This window comes from Bufo bufo, chromosome 2 (genome assembly GCF_905171765.1).
Source record: "Bufo bufo chromosome 2, aBufBuf1.1, whole genome shotgun sequence".
In the NCBI taxonomy this organism is placed as follows: Eukaryota; Metazoa; Chordata; class Amphibia; order Anura; family Bufonidae; genus Bufo; species Bufo bufo.
This window is the reverse complement of record NC_053390.1, coordinates 395,918,934-395,928,697: the sequence shown is the minus strand read 5'-3', so window position 1 is coordinate 395,928,697 and position 9,764 is coordinate 395,918,934.

Sequence of the window (9,764 nt, the reverse complement as noted above, 5' to 3'; positions counted from 1 at the left end):
GGGAGTGTCACGGCCTATGGTGTGCGCTGTGACACTGTTGCTACACTTGCGGTTGCCCGCGGCAACATGTTGCTGTGTGTGCATGCGGTGGCAGTGTCTCGGCCTTCTGGGTGATTGCCGTGACATGGTTGCCATGCATGTTGTTGCCTACGGCAACGTGTAGCTTTCTATGCTTGTGTGTGTGCACTTCCCCTTTAAGTGGCTTCTTTGCCTTGTCTGGTGTTGGAAGGGTTAACTCCCTTCCTAGTGTTTTGTTAACACTGGGTTTATGTGTGTGTGGGTGTGGCTGCTTGGGCTATTTAGCCTCTGCTGGATGCCTGAAGCTGGGGGGTACTCCAGCCATGGTGTATGCTGGAACTATCCTCCTGGTCTTCATATTTCATCTGTCCAGTGAGGGCCACCCTTGTGGTCATAGATGTTTTTATAGTGTCTCACGTTTATTGCAGCTATGGGTGTCCTGGGTAGTTTTTGGTGTGTGCTGTCCCCACCTTTACTGTTGGTGGGGACACCAGCACTTGTGCACGGGTTCCAGTCAGTGTGTCTGTGGCAGGTAAGTGTGTTATAGGTCTCGCTTACCTGCCATCTCCTTATAGCTGTATGTGTTCCCCTCTCCTTGCAGCCTGGCCTCAGATAGAGACTCCTGTTCCTCCATTACTGGGATGAACAGGTTGTCTCTCCCCTGCTCCTATGTGAGGGATTACCAGGGCGACTTAGGGTCTCCAGGTATCCTGAGTATGAGTCGTCCTACCATCGGGGTCCGCTCATACAGTGAGGAGTCAGGGAGAGGATTAGGGACGCGGTAGGAGGTGACCTGCTCCCTTATTACTCCTTTACCCTCTGACACCGCACGGTGGGGGGTTTCCCCCACTCCCCGCCGTGACACTTATATAGCCACCAAGCCAGCTCACGACACATGACTTTCTTCATGAGCTACGTGCTGCTGATGTTGAAAGTAGGAAGTGGTCCTAATAGGGTGACTCAACTGTGTGTGTGTATATACTGTATATACGTATATCTATATTATAAAAATCAATGTCTGTTTGCCTGTCCATCCCCTATATGCATCCAGACACCTGAACTGAAATTTGGCACATCGGTAGATTAGGTGTCTGGGAAGGTTTTCATAGAGGTCTTAGCTCTCTAGGATGTACCGTTCTTGAGATATTCCCAAAAAATGTATTAGCCGATAGGAACTCAGAAGTTCTTCACTCATATCGTAACTGCCATACACACAGACACATAACTCTTATTAGCCAATAGTCTTGACATACAAAAAGTTTACACCAGGTTTCCATAACAACTTTTTCTTCACTGTTATAGGTCACTGTTAAGGGGGTGGGGCGCTGTGGAAGTCGCTGTTAAGGGGGTGGGGTGGTGTGAAAGCCACTGTTAAGGGAGAGGGGCGCTGTGGAGGTCATTGTTAAGAAGGCTGGGCACTGTGCAGGTCACTGTTAGGAAGGCTGGGCAGTGTGCAGGTCACTGTTAAGGGGCATCATGCTGTGGAGATCACAGTTAAGGGAGCAGGGCACTGTGGAGGTCACTGTTAATCAGGCAGGGCACTGTGCAGATCACTGTTAAGGGGCATTGTGCTGCAGAGATCGCTGTTAAGGAGGCGGGGAGCTGTGAAGGTCACAGTTAAGGGGGTGGGGTGCTGTTGAGGTCACTGTTAAGGGGGTGTGGTGCTGTGAAGGTCACAGTCAAGGGGCGGAGTGCTGTGGAGGTCACTTAAGGGGTGGGTGCTGTAAAGGTCACAGTTAAGGGGGCGGGGTACTGTGAAGGTCACATAAGGGTGCAAGGTGTTGTGAAGTTCACAGTTCAGGGGCCTGGTTGCTGTGGAGATCACTGTTAAGGGGTGGAGTGCTGTGGAGGTCACTGTTAAGGGGGTGGGGTGCTGTGGAGGGTTCTTCTAAGGAGGGTGGGGTGCTGTGGAGGTCACAGTTAAAGGGGCAGTATTCTGTGGAGGTCACTGTTATTGGGGACAGTTAATAAAGTATACATTGTGCAGGGCCGGCGTCATAACCCGGCATCCCCGGGCAAGTGCCGGGGCCCAATGCTCCTGGGGGGGCCCACTGAGCTGCTATGAGCACTTCCATCAATACAGATGGGAGCTCTCACTGCTGTCATTTCACATACGCAGTACCCCTCTGGTGGGCCCTCTGAGCTGCAGAGACTCAGGACACGCCCCCTCTACACAGGACACGCCCCCTCTACACAGGACACGCCCCCTCTACACAGGACACGCTGCCTGAGGAGATTGGAGAGAGACCGCACGGCTGGAGCTGGAGCAGAGAAGTGTGAACACAGTCTGTAAGTCTGCACTGTGACTGTCTCTTCTCTGTGGGACAGAAGGAAAGGGGGGGACACTGCTGCTTCATTCTATTTAGTTGTGTTACTGTTTTATTAAGCTGATTGCCTCCATGACACCTGCCCCCCCCCCCCCCCCCCATATCCTGTCCTATATCACCCTTATGGAGCCCCTGCTGTCTCCTTTCCTCCCTCATGTATCCAGGGCTCCTGTCCCACCCTCCTATCTCCTATTGCTGCCCTGCACAGACCTCCTGCCACTACTTGTATGAATCCCCCTCAGAGCCCCTTCAACCTACTTGCTGTGTCCACCCCTCCTGTCCATCCAGGGCCCCGGGCCCCTGTCTCACTCCTCTGCCTCTCATTATGGTGGCATCTGAACCGCATTCACCATAAGGACCTTCTAACATCACAGGGTCATGTGACTGTGCCCCCCACCCCGTACTGTGCCCCTTTATACCCTGCATTGTGCCCTCCTACCACACCCTGTGCAGTGCCCATAGTCATTCCCTGTACTGTGCCCTCTTATACCCTTTTATCCGGTCACTGTATGGTGGTTCTATCCTTGTATGGCGGTGTTATCACTATATGGCGGTGTTATCACTATATGGCGGTGTTATCACTATATGGCGGTGGTATCCAATAACTGGATGGCCATAACTGTATCCCTTTCTGCCCACACCACTTTTTTTAGACCTGGCATGAGCGGGAAAAGATACAGATTGCGGTGTTAAGGACCTTTGCGCCACATCTGTGTCAGAAATACGCCTAACATAGACGTATTTCTATATAATAAATGACCCCCTAATCGTATGATTATTCGGGGGGTGGGGCTAATATCTTTATATTATATAGATTCTAGTGTATTATACTGTGCCCTGTATTTCCCAGTAGATAATGATCCTTGGGGGCACAGTCCTCATCCCTGACCACCAGGACCAGGTAGCGCTCTGTCAGTACATGGCGGCCTCTCCTCTCCACCACGCTGCTCCGCTGTGTACTGGTGCTTATTCTGACACTAGGGCTGGGTTCACATCACATTTTTGCCATCCATTTAATGCATACTGAAAATGTATGCATTGACAGATGCCTCAGACTGATGCCGTACAGTGACTTCCGTTCACCATACAGTTCCATGGTAAAAAAACATATACGTTAACGTCTGCATTTTTTACTTGACTCTGCAGGATACAAAAACGTGGAGTGCTGCACATGTGTATACATCAAACCGATAGGAAAAACGTAATGTGAACACACATTGGGGGGGAGGGGGGCGTACTAAATTTCGCTGTGGGGCCCAGTCAGTTCTAGCTCCATCACTGCACATCTCCTTCTCTCCTCCAGGCCTGGCTCACTGCTGCAGCGGGCCGGAGGAGAGAAGGAGCGCAGGGAGCTGCGGTTAGTGAATGACAGGACCACCAGCTCCCCTGCAATGATAGGTATGTGAGGCGGCCACTGGGGGGTCATTCATCACACTGTGAGGGTCCCTTACACAGTATAATGACTCCCAGTGCCCCCCATTTAGTATAATGATCCCCATTGACCCTCCATTTAGCATAATGACCACCAGATCCCCCATTAAATATAATAACCCCTCGTGCCCCCTCCATACAGTATAACCCCCAGTGTGGGGGCGACTGGGGGTCATTATTCTGAATGGAGGGTCACTGTGGGGTCATTATACTGTGAGGGCCCTTTACATAGTATAATGACCCCCAGTGTCCCCCATTTAGTATAATGATCACCAATGACCCTCCATTCAGTATAATGACCCCCAGAGCCCCCTCCATACAGTATTCCCCCCGTGTGGGGGCTACTGGGGGTCATTCAGGGCCGGCTCTAGGTTCATGTGGGGAGCTGGGAGCTGCGGTTAGTGAATGACAGGACCACCAGCTCCCCTGCAATGATAGGTATGTGAGGGGGCCACTGGGGGGTCATTCATCACACTGTGAGGGTCCCTTACACAGTATAATGACTCCCAGTGCCCCCCATTTAGTATAATGATCCCCATTGACCCTCCATTTAGCATAATGACCACCAGAGCCCCCATTAAATATAATAACCCCTCGTGCCCCCTCAATACAGTATAACCCCCAGTGTGGGGGCGACTGGGGGTCATTATTCTGAATGGAGGGCCACTGTAGGGTCATTATACTGTGAGGGCCCTTTACATAGTATAATGACCCCCAGTGTCCCCCATTTAGTAATGATCACCAATGACCCTCCATTCAGTATAAATACCCCCAGAGCCCCCTCCATACAGTATTCCCCCAGTGTGGGGGCTACTGGGGGTCATTATTCTAAATGGGGGCGACTGGGGGTTATTATTCTGAATGCAGGGCCACAGGTGGTCATTATACAGTGGGGGGGGGGAATTGGGGGTTCATTATACTGTGTGAAGGGCCACTAGTAGTCATTATACTGTATAGGGGCCACTGGGGGTCATTATACCGTGTAGGAGCCACAGGGGGACATGTCAATGTAAAAAAATGCCTCATGGGGGCCCACTGGGATTTATCGCCCAAGGGCCCACATGAACCTGGAGCCGGCCCTGACATTGTGTAACTGCCAGGGTATATAAGGCTATTATTAGTGATTTCCACGTAAAAACAAAAAAAAAAAACGAGGGCATGGATCAGCCTCTTTAGTACCTTTGGAGCAAATCATTAAACACACATACAGACCATCACTTCATACTCGGAAAGCGTCGGGACTTTTTATAGTAGATAGATAGTATTATAGGTGGTTAGCTTTCATTGCAATCCTGCCTGTGATCCTGCATATGTTCTCTACAGAAAAGGATGTGTCAACCTATTATGATGCTGGATTGCAAGATTTCAGGATTGTCTTTAATGACATGAAAATGTATTTTTTTTAAGCTGCATTTTAATTTAAAAATGTCATTTATACAAGCCATATTCTGACAATGTATTTCCTTTAAGTTGGAATGGCCTATGTACAACCTACAGAAGCTTTCACATGCTCATTCCTTGTAAATGGAGGAAAAATACGTAAGATTATTTTGGGATTAGAACAATTGTCTGTAGGTATGTATTCCGGTTATATGTAGGCACAAGCATGATATTTTTTGAATAGTCATGAATGGAATGCAGAATTATTCTAAGTGTAAACTTCAGGGCTCTTGTTTTGGATTTGTTCTCCATGAAAAGCTGCGTTCTCTTTCACACTGAAAATTAGCACACCTTTCAAATTCCTTCCATACTTTTGCTCATAATACAAATAGTATTGTTTAAATGCTTTCTTAGTTCTCATAGAGAAGAGAAAAATACACTTGGCTTCTCTTCTTGTTACATAAAGAGAGGAGGTGTGGGAGAATGGCATTTTGGACAAAAACGTAATCGCAGTGCGAATATGGAAATACAGAATCTCTGGAGAATCTCTGGAGGTTGGGAGGAAAGTGCAGGGAGAATATAAGTAACCTAAGAACTTGCAGAATAATGAGAAAATTAGATTTGTTTTTAATCAGGGCTCTCACAGGCTCTTTCTCATACACAACTAGGCAGCCTTTGTCTTGCTCCCGGCTGCTTGACAACTTTGAGAAGTAGGCAGGGAGCCAAGCCAGAAAGAAATGAATACCTGCAAATACCAGACCTTTAGAGCAGTGAGAAAGGCTTGCATGTCATAATGTCACAACTGTCTCAGAAGAATCTCAGTAATGAAGAAAGGGAAACAGATCTGCAAATAAAAGCGCACTGAGCTGGTTCCCATTTGTATGTATTAACAAGCTTTTTATTGACGACTTCTTACTTAAACTATTGGTCTTGCAATGTGTTTTAATAGATGGCAAAAACAAATGGGTCAAACACTTGTATAATGTTACTTTACCATAAACAGAGGTGTCATGAATTGCAAACTTCCTAAGGAAGGGGGTGAGTCCCAAAACATTGCATATGCGGGTGATCATGCTTGATTCACCTACACTGTGTCTCCCAGTGGATTATCTATTTGACAGTTTGGACGTGTCTTGTACCTTTTGGACTATATTCACATGTGGACATTTTTATGCCTTTTAAGATTTAATTAAAAAAGAATTCAATAAAGAAGTGAAGAAATATTTGAAAGCCTCCTTTTTCATTTCCAATAACTGTATCCACCATGGCACCAAACAACAACTCTGACTCCTACCATGGCATTTGAGCGGTCATTTATAGGGGCGGGGGGCTCCCTCCAACATCCAAACTCACCCACCATGACAAGATCATGGCAGCCATTCAGTTACTACGGCAGCCAGACGACTTTTGAAGGCTCCCAAGTTTACTATTCTAAAGTTCCTGGAAAGCAAAAAGTATTTATCATACATAGTGAACACCATAACAAAAAAAACATCAAAAAGCCCAAATCACTATACAATTAAATAGAAAGTGATTAAAAAAATCATACATCATACAAAAACTACAGCTTGCCCCACAAAAAGAGTTTTACATAGCCCAATAGATGGCACTATAAAAAGTTATATAGGTGTCAGAATATGCTGATGCAAAGAATTTTTTGGTCAGTTATTTCTAAATACAAAAAAAAAATAAGCCTTGAATGTGGCTATTTGAAGGTGTGGCAGAAAAAACAAAAGCAAAAAATAAATAAAATTATTTATGGTACCAATGATTAAGTTCTAGCTATCTGCAATCAACACTAGAGAGCGCTTAATGCATACTAATCATATATTGGACTTTATAATAAAACAGTATGCAGTAAGTGCTTCAGCTTTACGGAAGCCAGAATTTAGAATATGGAAAATGCCTGAATGTTCAAGTGCAGTTGTGACTGCAAACAGATAATGAGAAAAAGGCAGCACTCGTATGATCACTGGGGGTGCCGGTTGTCGGCCCCTCACCAATCTGATGTTGATGACCTATCCTGAGGATAAGTTATTAATATAAAAAAAGCAGAGACAACCCCTTTAACATCCTGTACATCCAGGAAGGAGGAAGAAAGTGATAACCACATTTTCAATTTAGAGAACATCATACAAGCAGAAGATATATAGCAGGGGCTTGGTCGTGCAGCTTTGAGCATGAGAGACTGGCTTACACAGCTTCCCCTGTCAGCAATGGATGATCTTTATGTGTTTTTTACACCTTACCATCTGATGACTGGGCCAGCATTCATTTTAGAGGGATTGTCTTGAAGTGGCAACCTTTTTAACTCTTAAACTGAATATACTGCTAATTGTATGATCTGTACACAATTGGTAAAAAATTTTATACTGCAATATACCATGTTAAGCTATGAAATTATATTCCTATATAAGCCGACCTATAAGGGCCCCACATGTCAAACACAACTCCTACAAAACCTGTGTGTATACCCAAGAATCATACATGATCCAAAATCCCCTTCAAATAATGTATTCTTTATTAAATCATCATATTAAAAACATATAAGAAAGAGTCCACACTGCATTCATGAAACAAATGAGGGGTGAGGGACCACTGGAAAGACTAGCAACAATTACATACCACAATGCTGACATTAAACAATGTTAAATTCTACCTACTCCACAGAGCTAGGCCCAAGTACAAGCAAGTCTCAACTGTTGTCCAGCCCTTGGACTAAAAGCAAGGGCAAAATGTAAGCCAAAAAGTATATCTACTATACCAGTGTCCCTGACTCACCCAACGAGTTTCGCCAACAGGCTTCGTCAGGGAAAAATGTGAAATGATATGAACAATATGGCAATATAACAATCACACAGTATAAGCAATACATTAATTCCGATATCAAATTTTGACATTAGTAACATAGTACATAAGGCCGAAAAAAGACATTTGTCCATCCAGTTCGGCCTGTCATCCTGCAAGTTGATCCAGAGGAAGGCAAAAAAAAACTGTGAGGTAGAAGCCAATTTTCCCCACTTTAGGGGAATAAAAAATTCCTATCAGGCAATCAGAATAACTCCCTGGATCAACGACCCCTCTCTAGTAGCTATAGCCTGTAATATTATTACGCTACAGAAATACATCCAGGCCCCTCTTGAATTCCTTTATTGTACTCACCATCACCACCTCCTCAGGCAGAGAGTTCCATAGTCTCACTGCTCTTACCGTAAAGAATCCTCTTCTATGTTTGTGTACAAACCTTCTTTCCTCCAGACATTATAAAAATTAACCTATGCAAACAATAAAAATCAGGCCATCCAAGGCACCATGCAGAAATTTTAGGCAACCACAGTTTTCATAATTACAGAATGGATATTTGACACGGCACTATTCATTGCTTTCAGCAATTCATTTTACAGCTCATTTATTATCCAATATTATGATTTTGTGTCTTATTTCTTTGGTGTCAACAAACAAGAATGTGTCAGTTTTAGTATAAAAAACAATGCAGTGTCGTGCACGTGTTACACTCATTTATAAGCGATTATCATGCTGGGTGACAGACATGTAATATCATTTAGGGTTCTATCCTCAGTCCTCATGCACACCACCGTTACAAGTTTTGCGGTCCGCAAATTTCGGGTCCGCAAATCACGGATGGCGTCCGTCTGCGATCCGCAATTTGCAGAACGGCGCGGACAGCCATTAATATAACTGCCTATTCTTGTCTGCAAAACGGACAAGAATAGGACAGGTTATATTTTTTTTGCGGACCACGGAACAGAGCAACGGATGGGGAAAGCACACGTAGTGCTGTCCGCATCTTTTGCGGCCCCATTGAAGTGAATAGGTCCGCATCCGAGCCTCATATACTGTGGCTCGGATGTGGACCAAAACAACGGTCAAGTGCATGAGGCCTTAGTCAAATTTCTTCCACTCATTTTGTAATATACAGCACACAGAAGGCGTTGCAGGCTGTGGCATTTTATTAGTATTCATCAGTTGTACTGTATTGCCTGCTGCAGTTGTACACGTGCAGAAATCTTCAGTTTGAACCTAATGCATAATATTTTGTTAAAGTGATAAAAATATAAACATAATGGCTTGCACAACTGCCAAGAAAATAAGATATTTTGTTACATACAGTATGGCAAAAGGAGCATTAAAACCCCTTTATTAGTCACACAGCAGATGACAGACAGAATGAAACAAACCAATTTAAAAGTCAATTAAAATAGTTACCTGTAATAATGAAAGGGGTTTTCAGGGATTTTAATATTGATGACCTATCCTCAGGATAGGTCATCATTATCAGATCGGGAGGGGGTCCAACAGTAGGCACACCCGCTGATCAGCTGGTTGAAGAGAAGGCCGCGCTCTGTGCAAGCGCAGCCTTCCCTTTGTTTACCTGCGCATCGTCGTAAAGGAGCGGTGAGCAGGTGTAACTACAAGCCGTCCCATTTACTTCTATGGGAAGACTCCTTCCTATACACTTGAATAGGAATGGTCTGTCCCATTGAAGTGAACGGGCTGGTTTGTAGTCACACCTGCTTACCGATGAGATGTCGATTGGCCCCCGCCGATCACAAGGTTGAAGAGAAGGCTGTGCACCGTGCAAGCGCA